The 25,042-nt window shown below is 41.2% G+C and overlaps 1 protein-coding gene across 4 annotated transcripts in view; it reads left to right on the forward strand.

Moving 5' to 3' along the window:
• LOC129815368 (synaptotagmin-6-like) overlaps nucleotides 1-25,042 on the forward strand; it is a 100,729-nt gene that overhangs the window by 58,552 nt on the left and 17,135 nt on the right. Inside the window, exon 1 of one of the 4 annotated variants that reach the window (XM_055869136.1) lies at nucleotides 12,369-12,502. The exons of the other annotated variants lie outside the window; for them this stretch is intronic. The gene's annotated coding sequence lies outside the window, so the exon portion shown is untranslated. Of the gene's footprint in view, nucleotides 1-12,368; nucleotides 12,503-25,042 lie in introns of those variants that run through there. 4 annotated transcript variants of the gene reach the window in all.

Genomic DNA, 25,042 nt, shown 5'->3' on the forward strand with positions numbered 1-25,042 from the left:
CCATTGCCCTAGATCGTGTGAATTACAATACTTTATATTAGGCAAACCCAGCATATTTGAATGTATATGGGCAGAATACGTGAGATATGTTCAACATAAAGATTTTAATGTATGAATTTGTCCCGAAAAATAACTATATGTTTACTAACTGACAATCTATGTAGACGGGTGACTCTGTGCCCGGCCACTCTGGGTGCTTGGTCCGTTCTGGCTCTAGCACACTAGATCCAACTATTTAATCAGAAAACCTTGGACCTGCGTGGTCTGTTGTGCTGGTGTCGGGTTGGATCGGTATGTGGAGTGGACGGGGGGCTCGGAGGTCGGTCTGAGAGGTACTGTCACAGACTAATAAATAACTCTGCAGGTGAGGAAAAAAGACGATGATGTGTTTCAGATGGAATTACTTAGGAAAGGATCATGATAAATAACATAATTTAATTAATTGAAATGTACCACTAAATGTACTTCAACTTATTTAATACCAATAATTGAATAATTTAACTTCTATCTTCTTTGTTTGCTTTTATTATAATTATTTGTTTGTTTTTGCTTGGTTTCTTGTGTTATTATTATTTATGTTTATCACTTGCTGTTATGATTTGTCTGCTTTTTTTCCCATCCATGGGAAAATATGGGTTGGTGGGAGGGAGGGTGAGGGTATATGGGAAATTGGGTGAGTGGTGGGGTTAAAGTTGGGTGGACAAGAAAATAATTCCTGTAGCATGAATTATTATTCAATTGTATATTACGTTATTGTGCAGGAATAATTGTGAAAACGTTATAAAAATATAAAGTATTTTTGAAACATTCAGTGAAAGTTTTAAGAAAGTTATTCAAAAATCTCCAAATAACCTATCATTTTCATTCTCAGTGTTAATAAAACCTCCCAAGAAACGTTCAAGGAACTAGAGTAAAATGTACCTACAACCCCAAAAAAACATTCCCAGAAGAGGTGAAATTTTCACTTCTATTCTCAGAACGTTAAAAAAATGTTCAATTTAAAAGTCAGGAAACGTATTGCTTTGTTCCCACAACCAATGTGAAACTAACAACATACGTTCCCACAACTTCCAAGGAACGAAATGTGCTAGCTGGGATGATTTGTTTAACTTTGCAATCATTGGTTTTTGTTTGGCATACATTTTAAAGTGAATAATCTGAGTCTCAGCATCATTCTGTTACCATGGAATTTCCATTACTAGAAATCATAGAGGGGAGGGCAAACGGAAGACAGGGAGATGTCCAACCGACTGAATGATAGAATAAAAGTAAAGACAGTAGAAATAAAGAATAGTGGAAACTGAGGAGTGTTGGAGAAATGAAAATAATCCTCTCCTGTGGTGTAGTCGATACCCTCCAAATACTGTATCTCTGCACTACCTCCCATCTCTGCGGGAGAGATTTTCTTTATAACAGACAGTGCTGCTCGGAAATAAAGTTCACAGTAACAATGCGGGATCTCTGGGTGCCAATTCAGAGGCACTTCCTCCTCTCATCCGATCGATCAGTATTCTGTGGACATGTTCAGGGCCAAGGCCAAGTGACACTGCTTAAAAATGTAAATCCCATAGCAGTATATTCTTTCTAACAGCCATCTGGATCAACCCAGCATAGGAAAGCCTGGAATATGTAAATGAGTACATGCATAATTACACATTGATTTACATCAAAGTAAGCCTTGTTGTACAAGATCCTCTCTGGGAGGTACAACTACAGCTCAGCACGAGCCATGACCTTCATCTGGCAGATAGCTAGATACTGTAGTTATGCTTCTCTCTCTGTGAGACCGTGAGATTGGCTTTAGGTGCAATGCATCACACTTTCACTCTGCCAGGCAGATATTAGTCACATCACAGCAGCTATCATGTGTCTCACCTCCAGATCTATGTGAGATTAAGGCTTGACATGAGAGACTAACAGCCACAGCTGGGAAGAAAATAGCGAAGCATAAGGTGAATACTTTTTAATCATTTTCCTCAGGGTATAGTCACACGTAATCAGACAGTGTTTCATTACAGTTATACACTTCTGAAGTGAAATGGGCCAAATGCGTTGAGAGAGCAGGAGATGAAGTCTTCCAACCATGTGTCTGACACCATCAGTTCATCTATTATGAATCCCAATGAGTCATGACTCTCTTTCCCCCTTCCAATCTCACTCTACACCCCAATAACTGCTGTGGGTTGGCAGCTGGCTACCCCAAGTCGGTGAACTGTATAAATTTACCACAAATTACACTGTGGCTCTTGAGAAGGCAGAGAGGGGACTTGGAGGCTTCCCTTCCCCCATCACTGGGCACTTCCCCATCTTTAATGCACACTGATGCTAATCTGGCCAGAAGTTGTCTACAAGGGGACAGCCACATCTTCACTACACAGAGAAAGGCAAGCAGAGGCAAAGCAGGAAAATCGCATGGCAGTGGAATCTACTACTGTACGTAACAATAACTTCAGAAGACGGAGGATGAAGGCAGCTGCATATTAATGCAATGATACACAATTGTAACAATGTTCAAGACAGAGCAATCCCCTGCTTTCTTGGTGTGAACTGACTCCAAACCTGGCCATGTGTGGAAATACGGGTTGGGAACCATGTGTGGTTAGGCAAAAAGGTGACGTCTGTGGAACAGACTGATAAAAACGCCAGAACACAATCACCCCAAAAAATATTTGAGTGGGACCTTAACAATCAAATCAAAATTAAATAAAATGTTATTGGTCACATACACATATTTATCAGATATTATTGCGGGTGTAGCTATCACGCTCGTCGTCCTCCTCATCTGAGGAGGAGAAGTTTGAAGGCTTGGAGGACCAATATGCAGCGTGGTAAGTGTTCATCTTGATATTTATTAACACAGAGAACACTTAACAAAACTATACAAAAATAACAAACAACGAACGTGAAGCTAATGAATAATAGTGCTGACACAAAAATACTACACATAGACAATCACCCACAACCCACAATGACAAAACAGGCTACCTAAATATGGTTCCCAATCAGAGACAACGACTAACACCTGTCTCTGATTGAGAACCATACCAGGCCAAACACAGAAACAGACATACTAGACAATACAACATAGAATGCCCACTCAGATCACACCCTGACCAAACAAAACATATAAACATACAAAGCAAACTATGGTCAGGGCGTGACAGTAGCGAAATGCTTGTGTTCCTAGCTCCAACAGTGCAGTAGTATCTAACAATTCACAACAATATACCCAAATCTAAAAGTAAAAGAATATAATTAATAAATATATAAATATTAGATTGAGCAATGTCAGAGTGGCTTTGACTAGAATACAGTAGAATAGAATACAGTATATACACATGAGATGAGTAAAGCAGTATGTAAACATAATTTTAAACATTATTAAAGTGACTAGTGTTCCATTATTAAAGTGGCCAGTGATTCCAAGTCTATGAATATAGTGCAGCAGCCACTAAGATGCAGAGTTGCGTAACTGGGTGGAAGCCTGCTAGTGATGGCTATTTAACAGTCTGATGGCCTTGAGATAGAAGCTGTTTTCAGTCTTGGTACCAGCTTTGATGCACCTGTACTGACCTCGCCTTCCTGATGATAGCGGGGTGAACAGGCCGTGGCTCGGGTGGTTGATGTCCTTGATTATCTTTTTGGCCTTCCTGTGACATCAGGTGCTGTAGGTGTCCTGTGGGCGGTGCAGTTGCGTACCAGGTGATGATACAGGCCGACAAGATGCTCTCAATTGTGCATCTGTAAAAGTTTGTGAGGGTTTTAGGGGCCAAGCCAAATTTCTTCAGCCTCCTGATGTTGAAGAGGGACTGTTGCGCCTTGAAGCTTTCCACCTTCTCCACTAAGGTCCCGTCAACGTGGATAGGGGCGTGTACCCTCTGCTGTTTCCTGAAGTCCACGATCAGTTCCTTTGTTTTGTTGACGGTGTTACGTTCCCCAGTTTCTGTGTTCTGTTTTGTATTTGAGTGTGTGTTTCAGGAGATGGCTTCCGGAAGTACTCCCCAACCAGCTGATTGGTCAACCCCAGGCTAATTTGTGATTGGAGCTGACCCCGCCCCCTCGTCAAGAAGCAGCTGACTCTAATCACCATTGCCACCTGAAGATAAAAGCCAGTGTTCTGCCCAGGAGAGGAGAGAGAGGAGAGAGATGAGATAAGGAGTAGAGATTTGGAGATTGAGAGAGAGAAAAATTAGATTGTGATATAGTGTGGGTTGTGTATCAGAAAGTGTGGTATGTACTGTTGTTGTTGGTAGCAGTTTTTCTATGTCCTGTGTTTGTGAGTGTTTGTGAAATCATTAATAATTACTCTGTTTCATTTGTTCCCAGGGGGGAAGGCGAAGGCACTTTGGGAGTGCTTAGGCCAGAGGCCCGCGGGCATACATATACCCGTAGTATATTTACTGTCTAGGCACACTAGGTAAGACCTGGGCGGACCACCCCCTGTATTTTGGTTAGGGCACCAGGCGGTATTAAGTTAGGTAAGTTAAGTGGGTAGGCAGGTTAGATAGGAGAGGGGGAACTTTGATATTTACTTTCTTTGCTTTGGTTCCGTCCAGCCCCTTTTCCCCATATTACCGTGTAAGAAAATAAATTCTAGTAAACGGTAAATTCTGCTTTTGTGTCATCCTTACTCGCACCTACAGTCCATACCTCTTGCACTTCAGAGAGTTGAGTTGTAGCAGGGAGTTGCGTTCCCTCTTCTCAGAGGCGTGCGTAACAGACGGTGAGTGAGAGGTTATTTTCCTGGCACCTCCTCCCTGTAGGCTATCTCGTCATTGTTGGTATTCAGGCTTGCTACTATTGTGTTGTCTGCAAACTTGGTGATTGAGTTGGAGGTGTGCGTGGCCACGCAGTCATGGGTGAACAGAGAGACAGGAGGGGGCCGAGCACGCACCGTTGTGGGGACCCTGTGTTGAGGAGCAGCGAACTGGAGGTGTTGTTTCCTACCTTGACCACCTGGGGGTGGCCCGTTGGGAAGTCCAGGACCCAGTTGCACAGGGCGGGGGTTCAGACCCAGGGCCCGAGCTTAATGATGAGGGTACTATGGTATTGAATGCTGTGCTATAGTCAATGAACAACATTCTTACATAGGAATTCCTCTTGTCCATATGGGATAGGGCAGTTTTTTAAAAGTTTTTTTTATTTAACCTTTATTTAACCAGGTAGGCTAGTTGAGAACAAGTTCTCATTTGCAACTGCGACTTGGCCAAGATAAAGCATAGGAATTCGACACATACAACAACACAGAGTTACACATGGAATAAACAAAACATACAGTCAATAATACAGTAAAAAAATTACAACTAAAACTCTATATACAGTGAGTGCAAATGAGGTAAGATAAGGGAGTTAAGGCAATAAATAGGCCATGGTGGCGAAGTAATTACAATATAGCAATTAAACACTGGAATGGTAGATTTTTTATTTTCACCTTTATTTAACCAGGTAGGCAAATTGAGAACACGTTCTCATTTACAATTGCGACCTGGCCAAGATAAAGCAAAGCAGTTCGACACATACAACAACACATAGTTACACATGGAGTAAAACAAACATACAGTCAATAATACAGTGAAAAATAAGTCTATATACAATAATGTGCAGAAGATGAATGTGCAAGTAGATATACTGGGGTGCAAAGAGGCAAGATAAATAAATACAATATGGGGATGCGGTAGATAGATGGGCTGTTTACAGATGGGCTATGTACAGGTGCAGTGATCTGTGAGCTGCTCTGACAGCTGGTGCTTAAAGCTAATGAGGGAGATATGAGTCTCCAACTTCAGTGATTTTTTTGCAGTTCGTTCCAGTGTGTGCAGTGTGCTGGAGATTGCATTGTTTGTGGATCTATTAGGGCGGTAAGCAAATTGAAGTGGGTCCTTAACTACCCTCTCAAAGCAATTCATGGTGACAGAAGTGAGTGCTATGGAGCGATAGTCATTTAGTTCAATTACCTTTGCTTTCTTGAAACAAATGGGGTCAGCAGACTGGACAAGGGAGAGATTGATAGTTACTCATAACCAGGGTTGGGGAGTAACAGATTACAAAAAAAAACAGCAAAAATATTGTAATCAGATTACAGATACTTTTGAAAAATGAGATGATTACTTTGAGGATTCCTTTTCAATTCAGAAAGGATGTTTGCGAAAACAAATCTTTGACACTTCTATGTTTTCTCAATGACATTCAAATCAGCATTGAAAAAAGGCAAAAGTTTACATTTGTTCCACCTGAGTGAGTCTGACCACAAGTCAGAGACCACTATGATGACACACCAAATGCTTTTGATGGATCGTGGGAAAAGAGCAGGGATAGGCTTTTGTAGGCTACAATCCAAGTTATGTCTTCCAATGGTGCGACTGCTGTCGGCATCCAAAGATTATCTGACTTGAATAAACGCTTGAAGGTTACGGATGACAGCAGTGGTGTAGTCTACTGCGATACAGATATCACTTATTATTGATATCTACATAGCGCATTGATGTGTATCACACTGCTGCTCTCTCATTTAGCTATTTGCGCCTTTCGGATTGTGGTTGCTGTGGATGTCTGTTGACAAATCGAAATGTGTATTTGAACACGATAATGGTTGAATTCAATACATTTAAGCTGCCTATTCATCATTGTTTTTGAAATCAGTGGACAGCCAGTGAAAAATGTGTTCTTGCAACAGCTGCACAGTGTGGATTCAAGCCTATGGAATAAAAGTAGGGCTTTTATTGCTCAATCGAAATCATGCTGATAAAAAAAATCCATAAGCCTAATGGACACATGCTCAAACTTGCACACTTTTGATAGACTTAAAGGGGCAATCTGTAGTTGCTACATCCATTTTTGGACTTATAAATTATATATACAGTAGCAGTCAAAAGTTTGGACACACCTCATTCAAGGGTTTTTCTTTAGTTTTACTATTTTCTATGTTGTAGAATAACAGTGAAGATATCAAAACTATGAAATAACACAAGGAATCATGTAGTAACCAAAAAAGTGTTAAAGAAATCAAAATATATGTTATATTTTAGATTCTTCAAAGTAGCCACCCTTTGCCTTGATAATAGCTTTTTACGCTCTTGGCATTCTCTCGACCAGCATTCTCTCAACCCCTCAGGGGTGCGTGCACAGTCCCCTCCTGTACTCCCTGTTCACTCATGACTGCATGGCCAGGCACGACTCCAACACCATCATCAAGTTTGCCCATGACACAACAGTGGTAGGCCTGATCACCGACAACAATGAGACAGCCTATAGGGAGGAGGTCAGAGACCTGGATGTGCGGTGCCAGGATAACAACCTCTCCCTCAACGTGATCAACAGAAAGGAGATGATTGTGGACTACAGGAAAAGGCAAACCAAGCACACACCCATTCTTATCGACAGTGCTGTAGTGGAGCAGGTTGAGAGCTTCAAGTTCCTTGGTGTTCACATCGCCAACAAACTATCATGGTCCAAACACACCAAGACAGTCGTGAAGAGGGCACTACAAAGCCTATTCCCCTCAGGAGACTGAAAAGATTTGGCATGGGTCCTCAGATCTTCAAAAGGTTCTACAGCTGCACCATTGAGAACATGCTGACTGGTTGCATCACTGCCTGGTATGGCAACTGCTCAGCCTCCGACAGAGGGTAGTGCGTACTCCCCAATACATCACTGGGGCCAAGCTTCCTGCCATGCAGGACCTCTATATCAGGCGGTGTCAGAGGAAGGCCCTAAAAATGGTAAAAGACTCCAACCACCCTAGTCATAGACTGTTCTTTCTGCTACCACATGACACCAGTACCGGAGCGCCAAGTCAAGGTCCAAAAGGCTTCCAAACAGTTTCTTCCCCCAAGCCGTAAGATTCCTGAACAGCTAATCAAAAGGCTACCTTGACCCCTCTTTTACGCTGCTGCTTTACTCTGTTTATAATCTATGCATTGTCACTTTAACTCTACCTACATGTACATATTACCTCAATTACCTCAACTAACCGGTGCCCCCGCACATTGACTCTGTACCGGTACCCCTGTATATAGCTTCGCTTGTTATTTTACAGCTGCTGTTTAATTATTTATAACTTTTATTTTCTATATTTTCTTTTTTACTTAACACTTATTTAAAAATGTTTTATTAACTTCTTAAAGCTTAAAGCATTGTTGGTTAAGGGCTTGTAAGTAAGCATTTCGATGGTCTGCAGCTGTATTTGGCGCATGTGACAAATATGATTTGATTTGATTTACAATGCTTTTCCAACAGGTTTAAAGGAGTTCCCACATATGCTGAGCACTTGTTGGTTGCTTTTCCTTCACTCTGCTGTCCAACTCATCCCAAACCATCTCAATTGGGTTGAGGTCGGGTGATTGTGGAGGCCAGGTCATCTGATCCAGCACTCCATCACTCTCCTTGGTAAAATAGCCCTTACACAGCCTGGAGGTGTGTTGGGTCATTATCCTGTTGAAAAACAAATGATAGTCCCGCTAAGCGCTGTCGTAGAAATATTGGTCCAATAATATTTCTCAGATACCGGAACTTGTGAATTCAAATAAACTTTATTACAAAGTAACAAGCCGAGCTGATCCATGGATCAACTGTTTTTCCCAGCCTCAGCACACTCCTTTTATACAGTTTCATCTTTACATCACATACATAGTCACTCCTCTCTATGTAAATGATCAACTCTTTTTGGCTTCGCGCCACTATTGTTTCCCACCCTAAGTTCTTTCTTTGAGGCATTTCCCCGCCTCTACAAATCATTTAACACTCTACAAATCACTGAACCGATTATATTGGTGGGGCAACTGTGACAAAAATAATAGGGGCCCCTACCAGGCTGCAGTCACAAGTACATTCATTGTATAGATTATATCAGCACCCACCAGGCTATAGTCATAAGTACATTCATTACATTGATTATGACATTTCTTATCCAGGCATGCAACTGTATTACAATGTTTGTCTCTTTATTTTGTACATTGTCTTTTCTAATGCTCTACAGGTGTGGTTACAGGTTCCATTAAAGATTTTAATGATTATGTTTTATCACAATATGCTACTGAAAAATCCCCATAGCGCAAACCAGATGGGATGGCGTATCGCTGCAGAATGCTGTGGTAACCATGCTGGTTAATTGTGCCTTGAATTCTAAATAAATCACTGACAGTGTCACCAATCTCATCTTTTTATTATTTGTATCCTTTAGCAGTGGTTTCTTTGCAGGAATTTGACTATGAAGGCTTGATTCATGCAGTCTCCTCTGAACAGTTGATGTTGAGATGTGTCTGTTACTTGAACTCTGTAAAGCATTTATTTGGACTGAAATTTCTGAGGCTGATAACTCAGATGAACTTATCCTCTGCAGTAGAGGTATTTATTTGTGTGTTATTTCATAGTTTTGATGTCTTCACTATTATTCTACAATGTAGAAAATAGTAAAAATAAAGAAAAACCCTTGAATGAGTAGGTGTCCAAACTTTTGACTGCTACTGTATATCCATTGATTCTTGAAGAATATAACTTCTACATGCCTCATGAGCTCAGTTCAACTGTCCCAATCCATGAGAACCAAAAATAGAAGCTTGTTTTTCTCCAATGTTTGTAAACATTGTAAATGTAAACAAACACCATATAGCCTCATAACATGGTTAAAACAATATTTTCACATCATGGATGGTCAGTCCTTGCATCCATAGCTCTGTCTATTAATCTGAGAGTGGGTACATTTCTCCAGGCCCATCCCACAGCTTTTTTCCAAAACAGAGGCGGGTCGACCGTTTTGTTATTGTTTGTGAATTTTCCCTTTAAACAGCTGCATATTATTATCAAGATATCAAAGTGTCACCAACAAAAAGTTCAACAATAGGCCCATAGCAAATGCAGATTATGGCATTCATTTTTCACATGTAAATAGCACTTTTCAGTAGTGCTCAAAGCATGCCATTCCATGAGCACAGCATTTATTTTTCAACTCGAATGAATGAGCCTAATCAGTCCAAACAAAATCACAAACAACAGAGTAGGGCTGGCTAATAACTCCTTAGTTTGGGGTCATGCTCAGGTCAAACAATTTGGCTAATGTATACTTCCATATTTCCAAGTCCTATTCTTGAAGATCAAGGGGTATAGCATTTATTGGAATGACTGGAATTCTGATAGACTTTGCTTTTTAATGTAAAGATATAATTTAATGGTATTATTACATGCAGTAGAAAGCAGTGGGTTAGAAGAATTCTACATAACCAACCCGTAAAGTAAAATTTGACATCCATATATGGCCAGCTATGTAAACTTTAACACTGATTTATCCTGCAATAGATGCCATTCAATTGGTAACATACATTGTTGTCTTCTTCTAGTGCCTCTTAAGTGGAAAGTAATCTAAAAGTAACAGAATGTAATCTAATTACGTAACTGAGTTTGGGTAATCCAAAAGTTACATTACTGATTACAATTTTGGACAAGTAACTAGTAACAGATTACATTTAGAAAGTAACCAACTGTACCCAACCCTGGTCATAACTATCCATGGGCTAGAGAATCGTTATTTATTTTTTGTGGAACTGATTTGCAGTATATATTCAGGAACAAATGACCATGTGGTGTTAACCAAATCAACGACACACTTTCTCTGATCCACGAAGAAAAATGGGCAGTTGATGTTTGGTTTAAACCTAAACTTAGAACGCACACTCTCATCAAAGAGAACTACAGCCCTGAACCATATGTTTGCTTGAACCTAACAAAAAGCCAAGGTCAGCTTGTGCACAACTCAGATCCGGCACCCTCTGGCTATAGAGATGGGTAAATTTAACAGAGTGTCGAGAGGAGAGAATTTGCCTTTTGTGTGATCGTGGGGAAATCGAAAACAAATCCATTTAGTGTTTTATTGCCCTCTGTATGACAATCTGAGACCTTTGTTTTTGGTGATAAACCTGATGTGTTCTGGTTACGGGGGGTGAGCAGAGGCTTGAATTTTGTTTCAGACAGAGCGTGTTTGAAATTGCTCAGTTTGTTCACAATGCCTGGAGAAGGAGAAATTTACTGTTTTTGTTGTGAGGCTAGATGGTAGCTGTACTTGCAAGGATTATTATTATTATTATTTATTTTGTTTTGTAGCGTCTTGTAAGCCCATTTGGGCTGGGCACCGGTAGGTATATGATACAAATCATGTCAATCATCAGATACACGATTCACAGACCAGACTACATACAGTACATGGACCGCGCACACATTGTCCCCATTGGTCCGTCTGCCCATTACTGATTATATAAGCCTTTGTATACAATTGATAAGGTTATCTCTCCTGCTCTCCTCCAAGTTGCTCCCTATTAGGTTATCTCTCCTGCTCTCCTCCAAGTTGCTCCCTATTAGGTTATCTCTCCTGCTCTCCAAGTTTTTTATTATTTCTTCTCCTCCCAGTCTTTTGTATCAGTCCTGGTGTAATATCCAAGGCACCCTTTCACAGATGTGTCTGATATTCATAAACTTATTTCTGTAACGGCAGCCTTCCTCCTCTTCACGAGAAGAGAGGGTGTAACAGGGATCGGACCAACACGCAGCGTAGCCAGTGCTCAACATGTTTAATAAAATGATAAACAGGATACAAAATAACAAATGTGGCAAACCGATACAGCCCTAGCTGGTGCAGAGAAAACACAAAGACAGGAAAATATCACCCACAAACCCCAACACAAAACAAGCCACCTATATATGATTCCCAATCAGAGACAACACAAAACATCTGCCTCTGATTGAGAACCATATTAGGCCAAACATAGAAACAGACAAACTAGACACACAACATAGAATGCCCACCCAGCTCACGTCCTGACCAACACTAAAACAAGCAAAACACACAAGAACTATGGTCAGAACGTGACAATTTCATTAATATGCATGCAGTCCAACATGTTCACCCTCCTACTCTGTTAGCCTCTTTCTCTTTAGGACATAAAAGGAATGAAAATGTATTTTTTCTGTTCGTCACAAAAAAAATGTACAGGAGGAGAGACGGAGAACCTTAATAGGCTAATTAATAGGGCTAATAACTGCTAGCGCTGCACACTGGCACACTGGAAGTTAATATTATTATTATTATAAATAAATAAATAAATAAATAAAGGGAGCCGGTCCATATTTAATGGCCTTATGGATCAGCTGTAGTTCTTATTTATAAAAGGCTGGTAACTGCTCTCCAGGCTTGGCTGAAATACCTGCCCCTGGACGTTGCAGTAGGCTATACAGCATCTAGTACTGCACACTGTCTGGATGACTGGCTGGTTGGTTGGCTGACTGGCTGTATGGCTCACAGCTCCATAGAAACGTGGTCCCAGTTGAAAGCTCATTCGGTGTGGAGGCAGGGTAAGGAGAGCATCCTCTGAATGAGAGAGGGAGAGTAAGAGGGGCAGAGAAAAAGAGAGAGAAGCAGAGAGTGAGAGTGATAAAAGAAAGAGAGCTGGAAAAAGAGAAAGAGAGAACGCTTGTACAGATATTCAAAAAGGGAGAGAGAGGAGAGTGTTCGTCACCGGTGAGTGCTATCACTTTGAATGATATTAGCTGCTTGTTGATGTAATATCATAACAATGTTGATATATTGGGGGCATATAGTAGTACGACTGGTTAAAAATCTGATTTCAAATGGAAACAGGACAATTTGTGACTTAGAAGAAATGCAGAGTTTTAATCTGCCCTTTTCCACTGTTGCCTGTCGTGTGTCGCACCTGTGGGAGTCAGAGCGCTTTATCAATCTTATCTCAGATCTTAAAAAAAAAAAAATGTTTACTTGAAATGTGAAAACCTAGATAAAGAAACAGGGTAAGGCATTGGTTTTTCAATGTTCCTCCAAAGCTCTTTGGTGTTTTGCTTTGAAACATCTCTAAGCAAAGCCTTAATGGTGTAGTGTACTATAAGAAGTCCATTTGATATTATCTTGCATACTGTGTTAGTATTGATCTCACTGTACTGAGCTGTGTCTCAATCCATTACCCTTCAAGCGCATTAAACATATTGCAGTCAGATGAGCAATAGAACAAGACAATTGCATTTCATGTGTGTGTGTGTGCGTTTGTGTTTGTGCCGAGTTCATTCACAATTACAGCACTGCAGTCAGTCTGCATGGGTCTGGTTCCAACCCACTCATGAATGAACCTCAAGATAAAAGCCTCAGCCCCAGTGGGATCTATGTGCTGTGAATACACTATTGCAAACAAACCCACAAGAAAAATTCACATTCTCAGTGACTGCAGCTCTACTTGCAGGAGTGTGTGAGTGTTTTTCTGGCACTCAGGCTACACAGTCTGAGTAATAAGGCTGGCCCTGTGACATGTTGCTGGCTGGGGTCCCATGGGGGTGGCCTGACTGACTGACATGGCCGTTTGGGCCATGGTTTTGTTTAGTGTTTCCACACTCAGGGTGCAGCTAGAAACAGCTGCACCCCGATCCCAGGACCTGTGGTTAGTATACTGGCGACGTACTGGAGGCCAGTTCTAAGGGAAAGGTTTTTCTGAAATGGGTAGCTAAGGGCAGGCGGGTATAGATAAGATGAGAGAGAGTTGGTTCGCTAACTAGCTTAGACGGCCTGTTGTTTCCTGTAGACACATTGTGGAAGAATGGGATCCAACCCAAAGAACACAGAAAGATACACCAATACCATGTTAGATGGTATTGGTAAGGTAAGGGATATAATAGTAACTATTGTCTCAGCACAGAGAGAGTGCCTCATGGACGAGAGGAATGCTTAAAGAAAGAGACAGACAAAAAGCAGAGTGAATGTATTACAGTGCATTTGGAAAGTATTCAGACCCCTTGACTTTTTCCACATTTTGTTACATTACAGCCTTATTTTAAAATTGATTAAATAGTTTTGCCCCTCATCAATCTACACACAATACCCCATCATTACAAGGCAAAAACAGGTTTTAAGAAATGTTTGCAAATGTATAATTATAATACTAAAAAAAACATTTAAGTATAAGTATTCAGACCCTTTACTCCGTACTTTGTTGAAGCACCTTTGGCAGTAATTACAGCCTCGGGTCTTCTTGGGTATGATGCTACAAGCTTGGCACACCTGTATTTGGGTAGTTTCTCCCATTCTTCTCTGCAGTTCCTCTCAAGCTCTGTCAGGTTGTATGGGGTGCATTGCTGCACAGCTATTGCTCTCCAGAGATGTTCGATCAGGGTCAAGTCCAGGCTCTGGCTGGACCACTCAAGGACATTCAGAGACTTGTCCTGAAGCCACTCCTGTGTTGTCTTGGCTGTGTGCTTAGGGTCGTTGTCCTGTTGGAAGGTGAACCTTCGCTCCAGTCTGAGGTCCTGAGTGCTCTAGAGCAGGTTTTCTTCAAGGATCTCTCTGTACTTTACTCCATTCATCTTTCCCTTTCCCAGTCCCTGCTGCCTAAAAACATCCCCACAGCATGATGCTGCCACCACCATGCTTCACGTCCTCCAGACGTGACGCTTGGCATTCAGGGCAAAGTGTTCAATCTTGGTTTCATCAGACCAGAGAATCTTGTTTCTCATGGTCTGAGAGTGTTTCAGGTGCCTTTTGGCAAACTCCAAGTGGGCTGTCATGTGCCTTTTACTGAGGAATGGCTTCCATCTGGCCACTCTACCATAAAGGCCTGATTGGTGGCATGCTGCAGAGATGGTTGTCCTTCTGGAAGGTTCTCCCATCTCTACAGTGGAACTCTGGAGCTCTGTCAGAGTGACCATCGGGTTCTTGATCACCTCCCAGACCAAGGCCCTTCTCCCCCGATTGCTCAGTTTGGCTGGGCGGCCAGCTCTAGGAAGAGTCTTGGTGGTTCCAAACCATTTAAGAATGATGGAGGCCACTGTTCTTTGGGACCTTCAATGCTGCAGAAATGTTTTGGTACGCTTCCCCAGGTCTGTGCCTCGACACAATCCTGTCTCAGAGCTCTACGAACAATTCCTTTGACCTCATGGCTTGGTTTATGCTCTGACATGCAATGTGAACAGTGGGACCTTATCTAGACAGGTGAGTGCCTTTCCAAATCATGTCCAATCAATTTAATTTATCACAGATGGACTCCAATCAAGTTGTAGAAACATCTCAAGGATGATTAATGGAAACAGGATGCACCGGAGCGCAATTTCGAATCTCATAGCAAAGGGTCTGAATACTTATGTAAATAAGGTATTTCTGTTTTTTATCTTTAATATTTTTGCTAACACCTCTAAAAACCTGTTTTCGCTTTGTTGTTATGGGGTGTTGTGTGTAGACTGATGAGGAAAAAAGTAATTTAATCAATTTTAGAATAAGGCTGTAATGTAACAATGTGGAAAAAGTCAAGGGGTCTGAATAGTTTCTGAATGCACTGTATATAGTGCTTTGTGGTGTAACATTTTGGAAGACTCCTCATTATGTTTTATGCATACTGATTTGAAGGGCTCCTGCAACTGTTACCATAACAGCATGTTGATATGGTCTGCAGTGACTCGTGAGTCTCCTTTGGACCTGTATGACTGGTGACAGCTACCACTCCAGATAAGGCCCCGGTAACATCTGATGCATTCAACATTGTGGTCAATGTAATGTAATTAGGATTTCATTGGCGATTTCTTTTTGATGTCGCAGGAAGCACTTTGGGTATTTACGATGGGCACGTAAGTGCATTAACAAAGTGTAACAGAATTTGCCCATGCACGTGAAAATTCTTAAGGTGCAATGAAGGTGCATCTTCACAGCATCAATCAATACCAGGCAACCATTCATTCAACCCATCAGGGCATGAATAGAAATGTGTCAGGAGGTGAGTGTGAGCATCCATTGGTCAGTGCGGAGGTTGGGCCTGTTATACAGTGTGCCTCTATCATATCCCAGGTACTGGACAGAACCACACAGAGTAAGTCTGCATCCCAAATGGCACCCTATCCCCTATATAGAGCAATGATTTTGACCATGGCCCGATGAGTGCACTGTAAGACTGGACCTTTTCTGCATCAAAAACTCGAGCCTGAGCCTTGATCATGTGAGCCATGGACATCTTCATATTCAGGATCCAGTCACCCAAGCAAATCCATTTGACCTCAATCACTTTTTGACAGCATCCCTTTTGATTTAAACAAAACTTTCCATACATGTTTGCCCATGGAAGAAGTGGTTAGAATGTGACTTTTTGGACCATAAATGATATCAAACTCAACCGTTTATATTTTCCAGTGATGAAGACATGATGTCTCATGGTATGGTGGGGTATGCAAAATGGGTCAACCTTGAGCATCTCTATCTTTTGAATGTTTTGGCATTCAGATCCATACAGTCACTTTCTGAGCACTTTTACCATGGGTAAATATGTATGACGGTTTCAAAATGGGTGCTGTCAAAAAGTTAACTGAATTCAAATGGGTTTACCCTTTATTCAAGTCAGCATTTGAGCAACCAAAGCCTTTTTGACAGGAGATTAGCCATAACTGACCAGCTGTGACGGTCATGCAAAATCCTGCATTGTGCCGACCAGAAGAGAACTCGCTATCTGGTGCTCACCCTCAATCTGTCAGTCTTGGGAGATTTTCTTTGCCACTGTTGCCCTTTTCTGGTTCCTCTGAAAGGGAAGGTTGGGCCGTGGTCTTTTGTCTAGCCTCACATGATGCATGACTTTATAAAAAAGCAGCACCCAAATTGATTTGTATTGATTTGGTTGATTCATTTGGAAGTCAGTCCCCCCAAGGGTCCAGGTGTTGACGAATTAGATGTTGATGGCTGATTAATCTATGGAGAAACAGAGGACATGGAGTAAGAGCTCCATGAGGAGGATTGGCCACTTTTAGCTCTCAGCCACCTAAAACACAAGATTTTTATAAGAGATGTGAATCTATTCACTCTTGTCTAATTAATGTTAGATATCAGGTTTGGTTGTTTTTGCTGCAGGGGATGATCCCTCCATTCATTTATCCACTCAAACTGTAAGTCAATCAGATCCCTGAGAGAGGATAGCATATTGAATGGTGGCTAGCAAATCCTTCTGCTCGGGTCAATTATATATGTATAGTACATCATTTCTATCATACAGTAACTCACCACTCAATATGTTATCGGTGAGTTCTGTAACATGCAATTTTTTTAAAGTGTAGTAGAGTTTGACAATAAATTAAAACCACATTACAATTCATCCAAAACTGATCTCTCCATTACTTTTCACAAGAGCATAATGTGAGAGTAGAGGTCACTTTTTATCAAGGCTACTGTAAAAGCTTTATTTTAAAATGCTCTATTTTTGACCATGCCTGGCATATGTTGTGCAGGATGTTGGAGTTGGGTTTGGAAATTGCATAAGGCGCTTTAGCACCCAGAGACAAGTCTGCAGAGTCACAGTGTTTATTTACTTCAGAATCTTTCCCTCTGTGTCTTTAGCGGAAGATGGGGTATATTTGGTTGGTTGGACAGGGCATTCATTAGGTAGCATACCATTGTTTGGCCTCTACTAGTTTAATAGTCTTTGGTTTCCAGCTTGGTAAGTGAGACAAGGCTAGCCTAAGGCAATGTTTCAGAGTCCATTCTTGGTTAAATTCACATGGTTTCATTCTCCAACACTCACCCCCTAACAGACAGCTGTGAATAACTTGACTTTTCCCAAAATAGGACTTTTTTTATTTTTTTTTATAACAGTCTTGGTCAGTGTTATGAGAATTTTGTTATCAATGTTCATAAACTTCAATTAATCTACTCAGTCTGCAACCCAGAGTTTGTAAGGTTCTGGTTTAAATGAAACAGACAGATTTCCCAGCTTACAATAGTCAAAATGTTTATTCACGAGAGCACTCCAAAGTCCATTATACAAAGACATCCATTTTATACCTTACTCCTTACTTACGCACATACTTTCACACAAACAGTAGATATCCTACGCACATACATACACACGAACAGTAGGTGAGTTGTATCCTTCTCCAAAGTTCTCACCCCTGTGTATCACTACCCAGCCGACAGTTCCATTCCCCCGAGATTAGAGAAACCTTGAGAAGTACTCCCTGTCCTATCATAGGTTTCTCAGAGTTCTAGCCAGGTCGAGTCAAACACAGTTTAATTGTTTCTGTATTTTCTTAGGCACACACATACAAGTTCAAATCTTAAGCTACGCCTTGCTCAGACAGTCGGTGTTTTCCCACTACACAGATACATTGTTTAATCCGCAACATGTTTCATAATTTTCTGCAAGTCTAACAGTTTCTCCCCTCCACGGGTGGAGACAGAATGTCCTGTAAGGAACACAGTAGTACAACTTGTCTGTCGAACTTGTCGCTCCTCTTATCATTTGTTTCCCACTTGCACCCTGCTTACATACTAAAAAGGAACAAAAGGTCCTAGTTCTAATTCTGACTAAAACTACACACATCATCAGATTATAGTTATATGATTCTAATATATTTCATACAATTATATGGTTTCAGGTTGGAAGATTTTTAGTCATTATCTTAACATTACCGTAAACATATAAATCATTTAGTCATTATCTTAACATTACCTTAAACATATAAATCATATGAATTTCTATCATATCAGTCAGATTTAGGGACATTGGCTCAGCCAAGCGCTCTTATTGGCTACCTCTCGGCAGCTTCTCTACAGAATGACCGGCTATGTCCATCAAAACCTGCAAGCCTGGCCTTTCTCTCTCTTATCTCCCGTCCACACTCTCCTCAGTCTCCAGCCCAACAAATACTAATCTAACCCACTTTCACACACATAAGAAAGGGACAGGATACTCAAGGCATTTTGCGTCATCCCCCTGCTCCTCTGCTTTATCTGCAAGGACACTTGTCTGTTGTGTGTGTGTGTGTGTGTGTGTGTGTGTGTGTGTGTGTGTGTGTGTGTGTGTGTGTGTGTGTGTGTGTGTGTGTGTGTGTGTGTGTGTGTGTGTGTGTGTGTGTGTGTGTGTGTGTGTGTGTGTGTGTGTGTGTGTGTGTGTGTGTGTGTGTGTGTATGTGTGCCTCAATGATACTTCTTATTTATGTAAACCAGCGGTTGGTGACAATGCTGTAGGTTGCTGTAGGTTTTCACGTAAGGAGCTGTATTTGTAAAAGGATCCAGTGTGCATTTCCTGCTCAAATCCTACTGACTGAGCTCTCATTTGGTTTGGGGCAGCGTTCAAGTCGAGAAACATGTTAATAATGTGTTCACGAATCACGCTGTAGGATTCTCAGCCTCGTTTAATTACTTGCCTCAACAACTCAGCATGATTTTGTCCCACATTATCATCCTCTGGGTGGCTAGACCAATTATAGAAATGAATTGCTGAACACCAACTCTGGAGTTCAACTTATATTCCCTGGTGTAAACTGCTTTTTTGGCGTGTTTAATTTTTATTAAATGTTTTATTCACACAAATCTTTTAAAAAATTCACTAAACGCAACATTATTTCTTAGCATTGTTATTATCAATGTAATTGTAATTGTATAACATTGGCACTCTCAAAAGTGCCCTTTTGAGTTTACTGTTTTGTTTATTCATATGATAATATATTTTGTTCTGTTTGGTCTCTCTATTATAATGATGATACGTTTTGTTTTTGTACCAGAGGTTTCATGGAATTGACTAAATCAATAGGCAGACATAACATTTCTCTCTCTGATACATAACAATTCAGAATTGTGTCTAGACATAGGAAAATAATGTACATTTTCTACCTTGTTATTTTGTTGAGTCCTATCAAAGTGAGAGTGAAGTGGAGCTCTCTATTTCTCACTCTCTCTGTCTGTCTCTCTTTGTCGCTCTCTCTCTGTCAAGTCAAATGAAATCAAATTGTAGTTGTCACATGCGCCGAATACAACAGATCTTACAGTGAAATGCTTAGTTACAAGCACTTAACCAACAATGCAGTTTTAATATTTGTTTAAAAAAAATGTATATATAAATTAAAGACAAATAAGGAGAAACAATAAAATAACAATAGCAAGGCTATATACAGGGGATACCGGTACAGAGTCAATGTGCGGGGGGCACCGGTTAGTTGAGGTAATTGAGGTAATATGTACATGTAGGTAGAGTTAAAGTGACTATGTATAGATAATAAACACAGAGTAGCAGCAGTGTAGAAATGGGGGGTGGAGACAATGCAAATAGTCTGTGTAGCCATTTGATTAGCAGTTCAGGAGTCTTATGGCTTGGGGGTATAAGCTGTGCAGAAGCCTTTCGGACCTAGACTTGGCGCTCCGGTAGCACTTGCCATGCTAGTGTGGCTGGAGTCTTTGGCACATTTTTGGGCCTTCCTCTGACACCGCCTGGTATAGAGGTCCTAGATGGGAGGAAGCTTGGCCCTAGTAATGTACTGGGCCGTAAACACTGTCCTCTGTAGTGCCTTGCGGTCGGAGGCTGAACAGTTGCCATACCAGGCGGTGATGCAACCAGTCAGGATGCACTCGATTTTTGGACCATGATAGTTTGTTGGTGATGTGGACACCAAGGAACTGTCTCTCTCTCTTTCTCTCTTTCTCTCTCTCTCTCCCTCTCGCTGTCTCTCTCTTTCTCTCTCTCTCTCTCTCAATTCAATTCATTTTGCTTTATTGGCATGACATAACAATGTACTTATTGCCAAAGCTTATTTTGGATATTTACAATATGAAAAAAAAATAGAATCAAAATTGTCAACGGGACAACAGTAACAACAATAACCAAGGGTCAAAATAACCATACATTGAACAATAACAATAAGCATACAGTAGAGTACATGTGCAGGTTGATTGGTCTGTCAGACACTGTCCCTCAACTTATGGCAGGCAGCAATGTAGTGCGCTGCCAACCCACAGCTCTCTGCGTCCTTCCCCAACAGGACGGGTAGCCTAATCTCATCAGAGAGGTTTTTGAAACCTTGAATACGGGTTTCAAATTTGGGGAAATGACACTCTAATTGTTTTATATTTTTCACATTTTGTCTTTCTCTCTCTCTCTCTCTTCCTCTCTCTCTCTCTCTCTCTCTCTCTCTCTCTCTCTCTCTCTCTCTCTCTCTCTCTCTCTCTCTCTCTCAATTCAATTCAATTAAATTCAATTGACTTTATTGACATGGCAAGTTCATTATTACTTACATTGTCAAAGTATACATATATCTCTCTCTCTCTCTCTCTCTCTCTCTCTCTGTCTCTCTCCATCTCTGTCTCACTATCACTAGCTATTACTAGCTAACAGGGAAGCATGGAGTGTGACTGGGCAAAGTTAGAACAGCTTGTGAAGTTGCTGCAGTAGTTCAGAATCCACACACTTTTTGAGGATCTGAGGACCCATGCCAAATCTTTTCAGTCTCCCTAAGGGCAATAGGCGTTGTCGTGCCCTCTCTGTCTCTCTCTCTCTCTCTCTCTCTCTCTCTCTCTCTCTCTCTCTCTCTCTCTCTCTCTCTCTCTCTCTCTCTCTCTCTCTCTCTCTCTCTCTCTCTCTCTCTCTCTCTCTCTCTCTCTCTGTCTCTCTTGTTCTCTCTCTCTGTCTCTCTCTCTTTCTCACTATCACTAGCTATTACTAGCTAACAGGGAAGCATGGAGTGTCACTGTGCCAAGCTAGAACAGCTTGTGAAGTTGCTGCAGCAGTTCAGAATCCTCACCGACCAACTTCAAACTGACAGCCAGTTGCTGTCTGATGTGGTGCTGTGTCTTCTCAACCTTGAGGCAAACTACAGTTGGCACAGGTCCTCCTGAAGTCACTGCGTGAGCGCTTCTTATGCATACTGAATCCTTTGCAGCCAACTTCGATCCAACCCCTGCAGCAGCTTGTCTGATGGATCCAAGTGTGTCTCTGGCCATGGAGCAGCAGGACCCCAGGAAGATGCCAGCACAATAAATCTAGCAAGAATCTCGACCACAGTGCTTCAGAAATATAGCTTCCTCGCTTTGAAGATTGTGTCTGAAGTCACTGTCAAGCCAGAGGGTCAACCTGGCAGGGCATTAAGTGCCCCGTGCTGCGAAAATACCTAGAAGAAGTAAATGGGGGCATGTTTACAGAGTCCCCTCTCCAGTTTTGGCAGGCAAGGATGGCTGTTTGTCCAAAGCTGTGCACTGTGGTACTGGATCTGGTTTCTGCCCTGCATCCCAAGTGTTCATGGAGAAACAGAACGGCCACCTCTCTGGAACGAGAAGATGAACCAGAAAATGAAGAAGTGTTGTTTATGTTTTTGCTGTTATTGCAGCTGTTTTTATTTAACCTATTTGAAGGGGTTAGTCAGTGATACATGTTTAATATTACATAAACATAACACGCCAAATGTGTCATGACTTCATTTGTTGTTTTTTACTCTCTCTTTCTGTCAGATAAAGGTACTGTAAAGGTACTTGATTCTTCTTACATCTACTACTGAAGTAAAAAACATGCAAGAGAGTTTCATATTTATTGCACCAGTCACATTAGGGTTTATTTATCATTTTAAACCTTACCAAACCTACAGTATGTCCGTTGAATGGAGTCCTCTAGTGGCCTAAAGCCTGTGTTAGCATGGGCAGCACCATTGAGGACTTTTTCCATTTTGATTTAGTCAAATTCATTTGCTGATCTCTCCTGATGACCCAGTTGGCATGACCTGATGACCCGGTTGGAGTCGTGACAGCCGGGGTCATCAGGAGGGATCAGCCAATGAATTTTACTTGTGAAGAAGAAAATGGACTATTTGAAGATGGAGATGGCCTCAATGGCGCTGCCCTTGCTCTCATAGACACCAACATGACAGAGATATAGATATGTTATGTCTATCCAAGTCTATGGTCCTGGCCTATCACCTTACAGCCAGCCCCCTAGTGGCAAGAAGTGAACAAACTATAGGCCTACAACACAAAAATGGCTCCTAGCCTCCCACACATTGGCTACTTTCTGTCTCTAACACTAAAACTAAAACTGAAACTAAATAATATAAAAACTAAATAGAAATGTTTTCATCAAACTGAAACTAAATAAGTCTGAAAATTAACTGAAACTAAATAAGTCTGAAAACTAACTGAAACTAAATAAGTCTGAAAACTAACTGAAACTAAACTATTTTTTTTTTCAAAATCTAAAAACGAATAGAAATAAAAACAAATATCAAATCATAATACTATAATAACCTTGCTTTGTTTACAATAGGGCTATTTTAATGTTTTTCATTTGGCAACAGTTCAGTAATAGCCCCTTTTAAATAGGGGATTGTTGGAAGTAGGTAGGCCTATACAGCAAGGGTTGTGGTGAGTTTCCACATGGCAATCCCAGTAATTGCTTGTCTGTAAATATCCTCACACTGAAGAAGTGTGCCTTTCTTTCCTCCATACTATACTGTACACAGGGTCACCAGGGCTGCAGCTTAGGGAAAATGTTGCCTGCAATATTTCTGATGCACTTAACCTAAATGTCAGTTTATGTGGAGGCTGCGCTGCACAGTTGGGAGGAGCTATAGGATGAAGGCTATACTATAACAGTAAAACATATTTATTTTGGTTTCTCATCCTTTGTAGCTCAGTTGGTAGAGCATGGCTTTTGTAATGCCAGGGTAGTGGGTTTGATTCCCAGGACCACCCATACATAAAATACCTTGAGTGTACAAAACATTAAGAACACCTTCCTAACATTGAGTTGCACCTCCTACCTTTTTTGTTCTCAGAACAGCCTCAATTTGTCAGTGCATGGACTCTATAAGGTGTCAAAAGCATTCAACAGGGATGCTGGCCCATGTTGACGCCAATGCTTCCCACCCACAGTTGTGTCAAGTTGGCTGGATGTCCTTTGGGTGATGGACCATTTTTGATGCACACTGGAAACTGTTGTGCGTGAAAAACCCAGCAGTGTTTCAGTTCTTGACCCAAACAGGTGTACCTGGCACCTACTACCATACCCCGTTCAAAGGCACTTACATATTTTTTCTTACCCATTCACCCTCTGAATGGCACCCACAAAAATCCTTCTTTAACCCTTCGCACACCCCTTCATCTATACTGATTTTAGTGAATTTAACAAGTGACATCAATAAGGGAACATAGCTTTCAACTGGTCAGTCTATGTCATGGAAAGAGCAGGTGTCCTTGATGTTTTGTACACTCAGTGTATATGCAGATCTGCTTAAAGAAATACTTCAGGATTTGGCAATGAGACCCTTTATCTACTTCCTGTTACGTTCCCACCTGACAAACTCAAAATATCGCTCACAACAAAGGAAACTAACAAAGCAAAAAATCTCTGGCAACCAAAACAAAACAGAAAGGGGTTCAAAAGGGGTTCTGAAAGACACCCACTATGAATGCCCACTAGGTTTGCCTACGAAAAGACAAACTAAATGAAAAACCCACAATTTAGGATCGAGAGTAAAAGAATATGGAGCAAAACAAACACCTTCCGACTAACGAGATGGACAAGCTAGCACAGATATACCACATACTTACTAATACACATTTCCTGTGTATTGTCAGCCCTAATCATGTGTTCATTGCAGATGAAGGGATGATCCCATACCGATTTAATTTTTGTCCAATAATAAATTAGTTAACTGGCCGATCCCTCATAAGTATAACCTCTGTGGGTAAATCCCAGGTGCAAAGGATTGAGAGGGGAGAATGATAAAGTGGCCAATGTGTGAGGCGGCTGAGGCCTATAAATAGCCGAGGAGGCTGCTGGGGTAATTGCTTAAAGATTATTTAAGAGGAGCCATCTTGCTGCCACTTGACTCTTGATGAGACACCGCAAATCATCCCAGTCAAGGGTGATGAGTTGTTATTTTTTGAGCTTTTTATCGCACATCATCCACCAAGACATAGAGAATTAGTGTAAGAACTGGGAAGTTGGGGTGGCAGGTAGCCTAGTGGTTAGAGCATTGTGCCAGTAACCTAAAGGTTGCTAGATCAAATCCCTGAGCTGACAAAGTAAAAATCTGTCATTCTGCTCCTGAACAAGGCAGTTAACCCACTGTTCTAAGGCTGTCATTGTCAATTAGTCCAGAGACACATTTTTCCTTCTTTTTTTGCATACAATATAACTCAGTATTTGTATTATTTATTTTCTACAGTCTTTTCTGCTCATCTTTATCAAGAGTGCCTATAATGTTGGACCTGACTGTATATCTGACATGTGGTGTTTGAGACTGCAGCTCTCAGAATTAAGGGGTGGGGAGA

The sequence above is a fragment of the Salvelinus fontinalis genome, chromosome 18, assembly GCF_029448725.1.
Source record: "Salvelinus fontinalis isolate EN_2023a chromosome 18, ASM2944872v1, whole genome shotgun sequence".
In the NCBI taxonomy this organism is placed as follows: domain Eukaryota; kingdom Metazoa; phylum Chordata; class Actinopteri; order Salmoniformes; family Salmonidae; genus Salvelinus; species Salvelinus fontinalis.